This window comes from Meriones unguiculatus, assembly GCF_030254825.1.
Source record: "Meriones unguiculatus strain TT.TT164.6M chromosome 13 unlocalized genomic scaffold, Bangor_MerUng_6.1 Chr13_unordered_Scaffold_41, whole genome shotgun sequence".
NCBI classification, from domain to species: domain Eukaryota; kingdom Metazoa; phylum Chordata; class Mammalia; order Rodentia; family Muridae; genus Meriones; species Meriones unguiculatus.
Genome location: NW_026843650.1, coordinates 2,866,720 through 2,882,416, shown reverse-complemented (window position 1 = coordinate 2,882,416; position 15,697 = coordinate 2,866,720). Strand labels below are relative to the sequence as shown.

At 37.1% G+C, this 15,697-nt stretch overlaps 1 pseudogene; it reads left to right on the top strand.

Annotated features, from left to right (window-relative positions):
* Positions 1–13,818: 13,818 nt before the first annotated feature.
* LOC132651229 (zinc finger protein 852-like) lies at positions 13,819–15,370 on the top strand (annotated as a pseudogene).
* Positions 15,371–15,697: the final 327 nt, after the last annotated feature.

The following is a 15,697-nucleotide window of genomic DNA, read 5'->3' as shown; positions in this document are numbered from 1 at the left end:
ACCTGTCCATTGGTGAGAGTGATATATTGAAGTCTTTCCCTATCAGTTTATGAGGGCCAGGATGTGATGCAAGCTGCAGAAGGGTTTCTTTTATAACTTGGGTACTCTTAGGTTGGGGACATAGATGTTAAGTATTGAAATGTTATATTGCTGGATGTTTTTAATACATCATGTCCTTTGCCATCTTTCGATTAGTTTTTTGAAAGCTGTTTCATTATTTATTAAAATTGCTATACAAGCTTGATACTCTAGTCCATTTATTTAGAATATCTTTTTCCAAACCTTTACCTTGAGATAATGTCTATCTTGATGTGAAGCTGTGTTTGTTGTATTTAGAAGAAGGGTGGATTCTATTTTATCATCCATTTTGTGAGTCTGTGTCTTGTTATTGGTGAATTTGGGTCAATGTTAATAAGAGATATCATTAAACAGTGATTGTTATTTTGGTGGTGGTGGTGCTTTTAGCACCTTGAGTGGGGCTGTATTTATAGATACATATTATTTAAAATTGACCTTTTTATGAAACATCTTATTTTCCCCATTTGGTGATTGAAAGTTTCTGGGCATAGTTAGTAATTTGTGTTGGCTTCTGTAGTATTTTTAAAATCAGAAACACTCTGTCTAAGCCCTTCAACTTCTTGCATTTTTACTGAGAATACAGGATTAATTCCAATAGATCTGCCTTTTTTTTCTTTTTTGGTTGGTTTTTGTTTGTTTTGGTTTGTCTGATTGGTTGGTTAGTTTGGTTTGTTTGTTTTCATTTGCAGCTTTTCATATTCTTTCTTTGTTCTGTATATTTAGCATTTTGATTATTCTTTGTTAAGAGGACTTTCTTTTCTGGTCCAGTGTCTTTGGTATTTTGTATGCTTCTTGTGCCTTGATAGACATCTTCTTCTTTAGGTTAAGAATTTTTTCTTGTACGACTTTGTTGAAAATGTCTTCTGGACCTTTGATCTCATCCTTCTTTTTCTAATTTGATTATTAGCATGTTGTGTGTTGTCATAATATCCCAGAGTTCCTGGATGTTTCCTGAAAGTTTGTATGTAGACCAGGCTGGTTTTGAACTTACAGCTCTAACTCCAGTTGAGTGTTGGGCTTAAATCTAGGCCAACATGCCTGGCATCAACATCACCATCATTGGCTGCTGAACATGGAATATAGAGTTTTTAGTATTTATTTTGTTTTGTTTTGTTTTGTATATGCAAGCATAGGTTATTGTGTTGATCTTCATCAACATCTTGCATTTGAAATTTGGCAAGGAGTATATTTAATTTCTTAGGATGGCATTTATTCATGACACTAACACTATCTGATCTTTCTGAGTCATTAAATTGTAAGTGTGTGATGCTCTTCTTACCTGTTGTATTTGTTTATTTTTTATTTTATTTGTTTGTTTTATTCACATTTAATTTATTTTTAATTTAAATTTGTTTTTATAAATAATTCTCTGACATGAACTCAAGTCTTTGATTACTTCCTCCTGGGTGTTGCAGCCTTGCAAGGCCACAAAGGAAGATGATGCAGCCATCCTTTATTAGACCTGATAAGCTAGAAGGGAAGGAGTTCCTCCCCCATTAGGAGAGTAGAGAAAGTGCATAGGGAGAGAAGAAGGAGGGTGGGTGGGACTGGGAGGAGATGAGGGAGGGGGCTATGCAAGGATACAAAGTGAACACATTGTAATAAATAAATAAATTAAATTAAAAATAATTTACGCACTTAAAATCCCAATTGTAATCATTTCCCTTGTCACTTCCAAGTCTCACCCTCCATTCTTCTTTCGCCCTTATCCCATTTCCTATATCTCAGATACAGGGAGCCCTCTTCTCCTACCATCTGAACCCAGCCTATCAAGTCTCATTAGGACTGCCTGCATCCTCTTCCTCTGTGGCATATAAATGCCCCCTCCACCAAGGGGAAGTAATCAAATAGCAGACAACAAAGTCCATGTCAGAGCCAGCACCCTCTCCCCTTACTATGGATCCCACATAGAGACTGAGCTGCCTATCAGCTACATTTGAGAAGCAGTCTGGGTCCTCTTCATGAATGGTCTTTTGTGGGTGCATCAATCTCTCCAAGTACCCATGGGCCCAGATTTGTTGTCCTTGTTGGTCTTCTTATGGAGGTCCTGCTAGCTCTGTGTCTTTCTATCCCACCACTCTTTCCTATGATTCCCTGTGCTCTACCCAAAGTTTGGCTGTGAATCTAAGCATCTGCTTCGATCCCCTGCTGGGTAGAGTCTTTCAGGGGACATTTATGTTAAGCTCTCATTCTGTTCCCTCTCTTTAGTCACTTCAATTCTATTTGCGCTTTGGAATGATAATTGAGTATCCTTCATGGGGTCCTCCTTTTTATTTAGCTTCTTTAGGTCTGTGGATTGTAGTATGTTTATCCTGTATTCTGGCTATTATCCACTTACAAAAGAGTATATACCATGCATGTCTTTCTGCTTCAGGGTTACCTCACTTAGGATGATCATTTGTAGTTCTATCCACTTGCCTGAAAATTTCATGGTTTCCTATTTTTAAATACCTGAGTAGCATGGCATTGTGTAAATATACCACAATTTCTGTAACCATTTTTCAGTTGAGAGACACATAGGTTGTCTCCCAATTCTGGCTATTATGGATATAGATGTTATGAACAAAGTTGAGCAAATATCTTTGTTAAATGGTGGATCATCTTTTTGTTATATGCCCAGGAATGGTATAGCTGGGTCTTGAAGTAATACTATTTCCAATTGTCTGAGAAAGTATCAGATTGATTCCTAAAGTGGTTGTATATGTTTGCACTCCCACCAGCAATGGAGGAGTGTTCCTGTTCACATTCTCACTATCATGTGCTTTCACTTCAGGTTTTGATCTTAGCCATTATGGGTTTAAGATGGAATGTCAGAGTAGTTTTGATTTGCATTTCCATGATGACTATGGGTATTGAGAATTTATTTAAGTGTTTTCCACTATTTGATATTCCTCTGTGGAGAATTCTGTTTAGTTCTGTACCCCAGTTTGAGAGTGCATTATTTGGTTTGTTGGAGTTTAATTTATAGAGCTCTTTATAATTTTGTTTTTTATTTATAGAGCTCTTTATAGAGCTCTCTGTTTGTAGGGTTGGTAAAGGTCTTTCTCAGGCTGTAGGCTGTTATTTTGTTCTATTGACAAAGTTCTTTGCTTGATAGAATCTTTTCGTATCATGAGATCCTATTTATTAATTGTTGATTTTAGAGCCAGTGCTCTTGGTATTCTGTTTAGGGAGTTATCTTCTATGTCAATGAGATCAAGGCTCTTTCCCACTTTTTCTTCTAACAGATTTAGTGTATCTGATTTTATGTTGGAAGTCTTTGTTCAACTTGAACTTTAGTTTAGTGCAGGGTGATAAATATGGATCTATTTTTATTTTTCCACATGTGGACCTCCAGTTAGACCAGCACCATTTGTTCAATATGCTGTCCTTTTTCCATTGCATGGTTTTGGATTCTTTGACAAAAATCAAATGTCCACAGGTGTGTGGGTTTGTTTTTATGGGCCTTCACTTTAATTCCATATATCCATGGTACTTTTATTCCAGTACCATGCAGTTTTTATTACTATTGATTTATAGTAAAGCTTGAGACCAGGGGTGGGGATACCTCCTGAAGATGTGCTAATATACAGGATTGTTTTAGCTATTCTGGATTTTTTATTTTTTTATATAAAGCTGAGAATTGTCCTTTCAAGGTCTGTGAGGAATTGTGTTGATATTTTGATGAGAATATCATTGAATCTGTAGATTGTTTTTTATTAAGATGGCAATTTTTACTATGTTGATCCTACTGATCCATGAGCATGAGAGATATTTCTATCTTCTGGTATCTTTTTCAATTTCTTTCTTCATAGTCTTGAAGTTGTTGTTGTTGTTGTTTTTTCATATAGGTTTTTCATATAGGTTTTTCACTTGTTGAGGATAACACCAAAATACGTCAGTTTTTTTTTCTGCCTATTGTGAAGGGTGTTGTTTTCCTAAATCTTTCTCAGTCCATTTGTCTTTTGCATACAGGAGTACAACTGATTTTTTTTTTAGTTAACTTTATATCCAACCACATTGCTGACGTGTTCTTCAATTGTAGGAGTTCCCTACAGTAGAATTTTTGGGGTCACTTTTGTATAGTGTCATATCATCTGTGAAGAGCAATACTTTGACTTCTTCCTTATCAATTTGTATCCCCTTGATCTCCTTTCTTTGTCTTATTGCCCTAGATAGGACTTTGAGGACTGTATTGAAGAGATTTGGAGAGAGTATGTGGCCTTGTCTTGTCCCCGAGTTCAGTGGAATTAATTTAACTTTCTTTCCATTTAGTTTGATGTTAGCTATAAGATTGCTGTATATTGTCTTTACTATTTTTAGATCTGTGCCTTTGTCCCCAGTCTCTCCAAGACTTTAAACAAGAATAACTGTTGGATATTGTCAAATGCTTTTTTGGCTTCTAAGGAAATCATCTGGTGCTTTTTTTTTCCAATTTGTTTATATGATGGATTAAGATTCCATATATTGAACCATCCCTGCATGCCTGGGATGAAGCCTACTTGGTCATGTTGGATGATATTTTTGGTATGTTCTTGGATTTGGTTTACAGTTAATTTATTGAGTATTTTTGCATCATTGTTCATAAAAGAGATTGGTCTGAAGATCTCTTTCTTTTTGGGGGTCTTTGAGGATTTATCAAGGTGACTGTGGTCTTACAAAAGGAGTTTGGTCATGTTGTGTCCATTTCTATTTTGTGGAATAATTTGAAGAATATCAGTTTTCACTCTTCATTGAAGCTCTTGTAGAATTCTGCTCCGAAATCATCTCGCACTTGGCTTTTTTTTTTTTTTTTTTTTTTTGGTTGGAAGGATATTGATGGCTGCTTCTATTTTTTTAGGCAGTATAAGACTATTTAATATCTTTACCTGATTTTGATTCAACTTTGGTAAGTGGAATCTAACAAAAGAATTTTATATTTCATTTAGATTTTTCAAATTTTGTGGCATATAGGCTTTTGACATAAGAGCTTATAGTTCTTTGGATTTTCTCAGTATCTGTTATCTCTCTCTCTTCCTTTCAGACTTTGTTGATTTGGATAGTGTCTTTCTGCCATTTACTTAGTTTGGCTAAGAGTTTGTCTATGTATTTGATTTTCTCTTGGTTTTGCTGATTCTTTGAATTATTCTCTTTGTTTCTAATTTATTGATTTCAGCCCTGAGTTTGGTTATTCATAGTGGTCTACTCCTGTTCGGTGTGTTTGCTTCTTCTTCTTCTTTTTTAGGGCTTTCAGGTGTGCCATTAATTTGCTTGTATGGGATGCCTCCAATAGCTTATGAAGGCCTTTAGTGCTATTAAAAGTCCTCTTAGGACTGCTCTCATTGCATCCCATGAGTTTGGGTATGATGTGCATTCGTTTTCATTGAAATGTAAGAAGTTCCTTCTTTATTTCTCCCCTGACCTAGATTTCATTGAGTAGGGAGTTGTTCAGTTCCCACGTGTGTGTAGTCTTTTTATTATTTCTGTTATTGTTGAGGTCCATCTTTAGTCCTTCATGGTCTGATAGAATACAAGACATTATTTCAATCTTGTTGTATCTTTTGAGGCCTGGTTTGTGACCTATTGTATGGTCAGTATTGGAGAAGGGTCTGTGAGGTACTGAAAGAAGATATATTCTTTTCTGTTTGGGTTAAAAAATTCTCTAGATATCTGTTAGGTCCATTTGATTCATGAAATCCATTAGTGTCATTATCTCTCAGTTTAAGTTCTGTTCCATTGCTCTGTCCCTTGATGATAGTGACATGTTGACATCTCCCACTATTAATGAATGGTGATTGATATATTCTTTAAGCTTTATTAACATTTCTTTTACAAATGTGGGTGTCCTTGTATTGAAGACATTGTTGCTCAGAAAACAGATGCCATCTTGGTGGAATTTTCCATTGATGAGTATGAAGTACCCTTCCTCATTTCTATTTATTTATTTATTTATTTATTTATTTATTTATTTTTATTTAGGAGCAATAACTGATATCAGGCAATATTTTCAAAGTTTGAAAGTATGCGTAACAGCATAGTTTTTAAAAAAATCTTTCAACATTTTATTGTGTTCTTTTTAAATTTTTTATTAATAATGGTTTATTCACTTCGTATCCCCCTGTACCTCTCTCCTTCCTCCCCTCCCAATCCCACCCTCCATCTTTCCCACCCCTATCCCTTTTCCAGTCCACTGATAAAGTAGGTCCTCCTCCCCTTCATTCTGATCCTAGTCTATCAGGTCTCATTAAGAGTGGCTGCATTGTCTTCTTCTGTGGCCTGGCAAGGCTGATCCCCTCTCAATGGGAGGTGATCAAAGAGCAAGGCAATGAGGTCCTGTCAGAGACAGTCCCTGTCCCCATTACTATGAAGCCCACTTGGATACTGAACTTCCATAGGCTACCTTTTGTGCAGGGGTTTCAGGCCATCTCCATGAGTGGTTCTTCGCTGGAGTATCAGTTTCAAAAGAGACCCCTGTGCTCAGAATTTTTGGAATTGTTACTGTCCTTGAGGAGCTCCTGTCCTCCCCAGGTTTACTATCTCCCAGTTCTTCCATAAGATTCCCTGTACTCTGCTCAATGTTTGGCTATGAGTCTCAGCATATGCCTCGACACCCTGCATGGTAGAGCCTTTCAAAGGCCCTCTGTGGTAGGCTCCTGTCCTGTCCCTGTATTTCCCTCATCTGATGTCCACTCTCTTTGCCTTTCTGCATGGGGTTTGAGCATCTTAGCCAGCATACTCCTTCCTGATTAACTTCCTTAGTTGTACAGATTTTAGTATTTTTATCCTATATTTTATATCCTATATCCAGTTATGAGTGAGTATATACCCTGTGAGTCTTTCTGCTTCTGGGATACCTCACTCAGAATGATCTTTTCCATTTCCCACCATTTACCTGCAAATGTCATGTTTTCCTTGTTTTTCATTGCTGAGTAATATTCCATCATATAGATATACCACAATTTCTGTATCCATTCCTCAACTGAGGGCCATCTGTGCTGTTTCCACCTTCTGGCTATTACAAATAAAGCTATTACAAACATAGTTGAGCAGATGTCCTTGGTGTATTCTTGAGCGCCTTTTGGATATATGCTTAGGAGTGGTATAGCTGGATCTTTTGGAGGCACTATTCCTAATTGTCTGAGAAAGTGCCAGGTTGATTTGTAAAGTGGTTGTATAAGTTTACATTCCCACCAGCAATGAAGGAGGGTTCCCCTTTCTCCAAATCCTATCCAGCATGAGTTGTCACTTGAGTTATTTGTCTTAGTCATTTTGATGGGTGTAAAGTGAAATCTCAGGGTGGTTTTGATTTGCATTTCCCTGATGACTAAGAATGTTGAACATTTCTTTAAGTGTTTCTCTGCCATTCTAAATTCCTCTATTGAGAATTCTCTGTTTAGCTCTGTTCCCCATTTTTTAACTTGGGTTACTTGATTTGTTGGTGTTTAACTTCTTGAAATCTTTATAAATACTGGATATTAACCCTCTGTCAGATATAGGGTTGGTGAAGATCCTTTCCCAATCTGCAGGCAGTCATTTTGTTTTGACAATAGTTTTCTTTGACTTATAGAAGTTTTTCAGTTTCATGAGGTCCCATTTATTTATTGTTGCTCTTAGAGCCTGTACTGTTGAAGTTCTGTTCAGGAAGTTGTCTCCTGTTCCAATGAGTTCAAGGCTCTTCCCCACTTTTTCTTCTAACAGGGTTAGTATGTCTGGTTTTATACTGAAGTCTTTGATCCACCTGAACTTTAGTTTTGTGCAGAGTGATAAATATGGATCTATTTGCATTTTCCTACATGTAGACATCTAGTTAGACCAGCACCATTTGTTGAAGATGCTATCTTTTTTCCATTGTATGGTTTTGGCATCTTTGTCAAAAATCAAGAGTCCATAGTGTGTGGGTGTATTTCTGGGACTTCTATCCGATTCCATTGATCCACTAGTTGGTGTCTATGCAAGTACCATGCAGTTTTTATTACTGTTGCTCTATAGTACAGTTTGAAATCAGGGATGGATATACCTCCAGAAGATCTTTTATTATGGAAGATTGTTTTAGCAATTCTGGGTTTCTTGTAATGCCATATGAAGTTGGGAATTTTTCTTTTAAGTTCTGTAAAGAATTGTGTTGGTAATTTGATGGGAATTGCATTAAATCTGTAGATTGCGTTTGGTAAGAGGACCATTTTCACTATGTTAATCATGCCAAGCCATGAGCATGAGAAATCTTTCCATCTTCTGATATCTTCTTCTATTTCTTTCTTCAGAGACTTGAAATTTTTTCATACAAGTCTTTGACTTGCTTGGTTAGGGTCACACCAAGGTACTTTATGTTCTTTTTGACTATTGTGAATTGTGTTGTTTACCTAATTTCTTTCTCTGCATTTTTGTCTTTTGTATATAGGTGGACTACTTATTTTTTTAGTTGATTTTGTATCCAGCTACTTTGCTGAAAGTGTTTGTCAGCTTTAGGAGCTCCCTGGCAGAATTTTTGGGGTCACTCAGGTATACTATCATATCATCTGCAAATAGGGATATTTTGACTTCTTCCTTTCCCATTTGTATCCCCTTGATCTTCTTTAATTGTCTTACTGCTCTAGCAAGGACTTCGAGAACTATGTTGAAATGATATAGAGAGAGTGGGCAGCCTTGCCTTGTCCCTGAATTCAGTGGGATTGCTTTAAGTTTCTTTCCGTTTAGCTTGATGTTGGCTATAGGCTTGCTGTATATTGCCTTTACTATGTTTGGGTATGTGCCCTGTATCCCTGATCTCTCCAATACTTTAAACATGAATTGATGCTGGATTTTTTCAAATGCTTTTTCAGCAACTAAGGAGATTATCATGTGTTTATTTTTCTTTCAATTTGTTAATGTGGTGGATCATATCAATGGATTTCCATATATTGAGCCACCCCTGTATAGCTGGCATGAAGCCTACTTGGTTGTAGTGGATGATATCTTTGATGTGTTCTTGTATTGGGTTTGCAAAGTATTTTGTTGAGTATTTTTGCATCAATGTTCATAACGGAGATTGGCCTGAAATTGTCTTTATGCTGGGGTATCCAAGGCTGCTTGTTCCTGAATAACTGGGTTCTGGATATGCCATATTGGTCTATATTTTGATGGTTGAGCTTTTACGCTGGCCTCTACCCATTGGGCTATCTTAGGTGTTGGGTGTTTGTTTCTGGTACTTCCTGGAATCCTGTGGTGGGTCAAATCCCCTTGGCAGGAAGATGATTTTTTCCAAAGGAGGTCTCCTCAGCTTTTTGGGTATGGTCACTGAATGGCAGGTGTTTTTTAATAATTTCCACAGCTCACCTCAGACATACAGACCTGAGCAATAATTTTGGCCTTTGTTAGTAAAGGCGGCTATCCTCTCACCCAGAGAAATTCTGGAGACAGCTGCCCTGCTGCTGGGTTTCTTTCTGTAAATTTAGTGAGCTGCTACTGTAACCTGAGTGCCCCATGGTTTGGTCAGTTTAGTTAGGGATGACTGGTTGTCCCTTGGAGCAGTTGATCTCAGGGAACCCAGGATTCTGTAGGTCTGAGTTTGGAGCTCTGTGCCCCAGTACCCAAGTGGTAATCAGTGGCAGGTGTGCACCACTCTCATGTGTGCAGCAGGAGGCTAGAGTCTAGAGCCTGTGGATAACTGAAACTTTTCTGGAGCTAGGTGTCCTGAGGTAGGGCCAGATATTTCCCCCACCTTTGGGCTTTCTCCAAACAGGAAGACCCAGTCTGTACTGTTGGGGGGGTGTAGAGTGCATAAGCGCTTGCGAATGGTGGCTCCAAGCTGGTGACTGGACAGAAACCTGGAAAAATTTTCCGATAATATTCCCATATGTGGTCATGGTGGTGGTGGTGGTACTGGTGGTGGGAGGGTCAGCTGAGTGCTCTAAGCTGGGACCTGCTATTTCCCTCACTGTGGGGTTTTCTTTCTACAGGGAAACCCATCCTTTAGTGCCCTGGGGTACACAGTTCTGTCTGTGATGGAGAGTTGGTTACGTGGGTCTGGCGGCTGAAGTCCCACTCAGGGCTGGCTGCTGTTCACCTGCAAGTCTACAGGACCTTTTCCATGGATAGACTGGATGACATTCAATCAGTCCCACTTGTTTCCTTCCCTGTGGGTTTTTCTTGAGAGTGGGACTCCCAGTCTCTGGTGCTCTGGGGCACACAGTTCAGACTGGGAAGGTGATCAGGACACACTTCTTGGGTCTAATTCCTTGAAAACCTTATTCCTGCCAAAAAAGCCCAGGAAATTTTCCAGGGATTAGCTGGGTGCTCTGAGGTTGAACCCAATTGTTTTTCTCATCATTGGCTTTCTTATCACCTGGTAAACACAGTCAATGTTGTTTAGGGACCAACTGTTCCAAATATTTGTCACTGTGCAGTCTTTGTTACCCCGCTGATCAGTATGCAATCAGCCCTGCAATCTGGAATCTGTTTTTAATTTTAACTGAATATGAGTATTTTGATTGTAGTCATGAATATGAACCTCTTGTGTGCCTGATCGTCACAGTAGTCCAAAGATGTGTTCAGAACTCATAAACTTATAGCAATTGATAATAGTGGGTCCCAGTTGAACACTTACATTTCAGACCAATTATTTGCAAGAGCAGCAAGAGCTCCTCACTGCTGAGCCATCTCTCCTGCCTTATGTTGCTTACATATATCATCATTTACATTGCTAATATTGTCATCTTTGTATTTTTAGCTATTTAAACATGCATTCCTTTTAGTAAGATCTTATTAAAGTTACAGTTTAAGCTAGGGCATTGTAGATCTCTGGAAATTGAATACACAACTGGAGTGAATGTATAATTTCTTGTAGAAACTTCAGTAAACACCTCTCAGTTCTTTCCATCTTTTATGTTTGTTTTATTGAATTAAAGGGGAGACTCTGTCTTACTATATAGGTCTGGCTGTCCTAGAACTCTTTGTATAGATCATGCTGGCATCCATTCAATAAGATATACCTGTGTCTGCCTCCTGAGTGATGGAATTAAAGGCATGACAGACTATACCAGCTTGTCCTTCATTTTTTTTGTAGTTAGTAACTGTTCATAAATTTCTCTGATGTGTACTTAGTACTGTTCATCTGTTAATTTCTCTCTGTGTGTCTCTGTCTCTCTCTTTCTATTTTGCTCTCTTCTCTCTGTTTGTCTTTGTCCACATTACTTGCCATGACTATTCCAAACCTCTATCCTATTCAGATATGACACAGTTAAACTTTGTTATTCTGTTTTCCTCTAAAATGACTTAGTGATAACATTCACACTCATTTTTTAATAGAAAATTTTAATCTTCATTTTAAACTATAGACTATACACGATTTAGAAAGGAAAATATACAAAACAATGATCAAAGAATAATCATGTGTTCTATGCCTTTTCTTTTGTCTGGGAACTCAGAAATATGATGTTATCAGCTAGGATTATTGTTGCTTGCCACTCACATTATTTTTATCCATCTATTCACTGTAGTACAATTTCCCTTCCACAAATATATGAGCCCCCATTTTCATATACTGGTATGCCAAATCTCTGATCCCTGGTCAAAACATGATATCTAGTGCCATGTTGTCTTTTGACTGACACCACACATCTGTTCACTGTCACCTGATAGCCACATCTCATTTGTTGCTAGATAAGATATGATGACTGTGTTTTTTCCTTCCACCTGTCTCATGACAGGGTCCTGACCTACTTGCCCAAGTAACTAAAGATGATTCATACATCACTCAAGAACCCAACTAATGTCTAATTCATATTCATGCTTTACAAACTAATAAAACGCCTTTAACAAAGGTTTCCAAAGCATGCCTTTGGTTTTCCTTACAATCTAAACTTTAAGCTTTTTCTTCTCCCCTTGTTCACCTGATGCACAGCACCCAACTATCTAACACTAGCACTTCTGTGTCAGAAAATAAATGGAAACAGCACTAGAATTATATGATTCTATTGCAAATGAAGTATAAATTTATATTGTTGCGACCCTTTCTGTTGTACAAATGCATGGCATATTTTAGAATTCAGTGACCTTCAATGATGTGCATGTGAAATTCAGCCAAGAAGAGTGGGCTTTGCTGGAACCATCACAGAAACAACTCTACAATGATGTGATGCTAGAGACCTGTAAAAACCTCACTGCTATAGGTAAGGCAGCAAATTTTCTTTCACTTTTAAAATAAGGAGACAAGTCTTACTTTGTTATTGATCCTTTTCTATGATTCCAATTGAGAATGAGGAGGAATGAGGTGAATAAATCAGGCATGGTTTTAAGGGTCATAGAAGATAGTGATTTAAGTTTTGCTTTAATAATAATATGATATTTCCAGTCATATATATTTTCTGGTACTCTATTTTAGGCTACAATTGGGAAGACCATCCCATTGAAGAACATTTTCAAAGTTCTACAAGTAATAAAAGGTAACTTTATGTGCACACTGATATAGATATGAATCTTAAGAAATTTTAATGTGTCCTGGAAGTTTGTTTTTTTGTTTGTTTGTTTGTTGGCTGCTTTTTATTTTCTGTTTTTGAAATAGTTTTTTTTTTCTGTGTACTGTGGCTTGACTTAGACCTGCTTGTTAGAACAATGTGATCTCAAAATCACACAGATCTGCCTGCTTCTGCCTCCACAAATGCTGGGATTAAAGGAATATACCAGCACATCTGGCTGTGTCCTGAAGGTTTTAAAGAAAAGCAACAGTGTAAAAAGAGCACTGCTTTAAGTGTACTGATGATCATTAAAATCTCACAATTCCACGTACCTCAATGTCAGGTATCTGATTTGTATTTGCAAGGCACTCCCCTAAGATAGAAGAAAATAAAATAATGTTGTAACAGAAAATACCATTGAAATCATATAGACATTACAGCTACTGAGTTAAACTGCCAATCTGTTTAGCCTCATTCTATCTACTCAGATATTGTAAGAGGTATACACATTGAATAGGTGATCACTATGTTTCCAAACCTTCTAATGAGCAGATATTTCATAGTAAAACCAGTGTTACACATATTCAGGTAGTAACACTGTAAAGTTTAGTGAAAGGAGCAGCTTATGAAAGTCAAGAATATAATTGTGGAGAAACCTTAATCCCTATATGACATGTCTATGATGAACAAAAAAAAAAACGTGTTAATTCAATGTGGGAATCTTTTATTATTCTTGTAATTTAAATTGGTATATCAGATGTCACAATGTTTATAAGACACATGAGCATAGAGATATTGAAAGAAGCAGTGTACCTGTGTTTCTCCAAGAATAATTAATTTTGTAGAAGTCCCCACTTTGAGTAGATTTTCTGAATGTGATAAAAGGTAACAGTTAATTGGTTTTGCAACTTCACTGAGAATTCATCAGCAAAATCATACTGCTGAAAATACCTATGAATACTAGGAATTTGGAACTTCTGCTTGTCCTGGCTCACTTTGTAAATGAAGTGTCATTCATACCGTACAAAAATTTGTGAATGGGATTGCTTCGGTAAAACTCTGAATCCTTACAATACTCTTCATATACACGAGAAAACCTCTTATAGAAAAATGATGCTATAAAAGTGAACCACATAATAAATGCTCTTACCATCACAGAGATCTTCAAAAATACCCATAATGAAGGGGAATACCATGAATGTAAATAAAATAATAAAAGTTTAAGATTTGATTCTTCTTTATCATTAGACCAAATTACAAAATTGATTCATATAGATAAATATATTTACTAGTGTAATCAAATGACTGTAGTCAATATTTCACATGTGCCAATTATCTTTGCAGGCATGAAAGCAGTCGTACTGGAGAGAAACCTTTTAAACGCACTCTATGTGGTAAATCCTTCCACCATACCACTGTTCTCATAAGCCATGAAAGAACACACACTGGAGAGGAGCCTTACAAATGTAATCATTGTGGTAAAGCCTTTAAAAAAAACAGTCAGCTCATACGGCATAAAAGAACACATAATGGAGAGAAACCTTATGAATGTAACCAGTGTGGTAAAGCCTTTGCACAAAACAGTCATCTCATAAGCCATAAAAGAACACACACTGGCGAGAAACCATATGAATGTAACGAGTGTGGCAAAGCCTTTGCACACAATAGTAATCTCATAAGCCATAAAAGAACACACACTGGAGAGAAACCTTATGAGTGTAACCAGTGTGGTAAAGCCTTTGCAGAAAACAGTCATCTCATAAGCCATAAAAGAACACACACTGGCGAGAAACCATATGAATGTAATGAGTGTGGCAAAGCCTTTGCACAAAACAGTAATCTCATAAGCCATAAAAGTACACACACTGGAGAGAAACCTTATGAGTGTAACCAGTGTGGTAAAGCTTTTGCAAAAAACAGTCATCTCATAAGCCATGAAAGAACACACACTGGAGAGAAACCTTATGAATGTAATGAGTGTGGTAAAGCCTTTGCAGTAAACAGTACTCTCTTAAGCCATAAAAGAACACACACTGGAGAGAAACCTTACAAATGTAACCAGTGTGGCAAAGCCTTTGCAGTAAACAGTACTCTCTTAAGCCATAAAAGAACACACACTGGAGAGAAACCTTATAAATGTAACCAGTGTTGTAATGCCTTTGCACAAAACAGTCATCTCATAAGCCATAAAAGAACACACAATGGAGAGAAACCTTATGAATGTAATGAGTGTGGTAAAGCCTTTGCACGCAATAATAATCTCATAAGCCATAAAAGAACACATACTGGAAAGAAACCTTATAAATATACCCAATATGATAAAGCCTTTGCACAGCTGTCTCAGGAAACATGAAAAAACGCACAGTGGAGAGAAGCCTGGTGAGGATAATTAGTGTGATAAAACCTTTGCATATAACAGACAACAGCACATTCTGGAGGGAAACCATATGAATTAACTGTGTGGCAAAGCCTTTGTACATAACATCTCCTAATACATAAAAGAAAACATACTGGAAAGAAGCTATCTGACTTTAACCAATGTGAAAAAACTTTTGCACTTCAGAATCATCCTCACACTCATGAAAGAAATCCTAATGGACAGTGCTTTTAACATGGTGAAACCATTCCATATTTGTATAATCTTCATCATCATGAAAGGATTCATACTGGAGAGAACTTTTGAATGTGTTAAAATGGTGAAGCCTTGCACAAATCTAGAGTCATCATCATCATAAAACTATCCTTACTGGAGAGGAAGTATTTGACTATCAGCAATATGGAAAGGCCTTTGTGTTCTTTGGTCTACTGAGATCCAACAGAACTGAAAAACTAGCTCAATGGAAATGACTTCCCTTTTGTGAAGGGGAAGGGGAAAGGGAATAGGGGCAATAGGAATGGAGGGTAGTAATGGGGGAGAGAAGGGAGTGGGACTACATTTGGAATTTAAAGCAAATAAACTTACTTTTTAAAAAGAATACAATGAATGGTGAATATCAATTACATGCAAAAGTATTATAAAATGTGTTTAGGGAAGACTTATTGATAAATCTGATTGTCAATATTTACTGTTTACAGTTGCCTCACTTTAGACAAGAAAAGTTCAGTCCAGTGGATGAATATGTAGGGAATGGTGAACTAACACCACCCAGGAAGTTCTCTGAGAGTAATATAACAGTGGTAGCCTGTAGAAGTTTATTTGTGTATACATATATATTGTTCCAGGGGTTCTA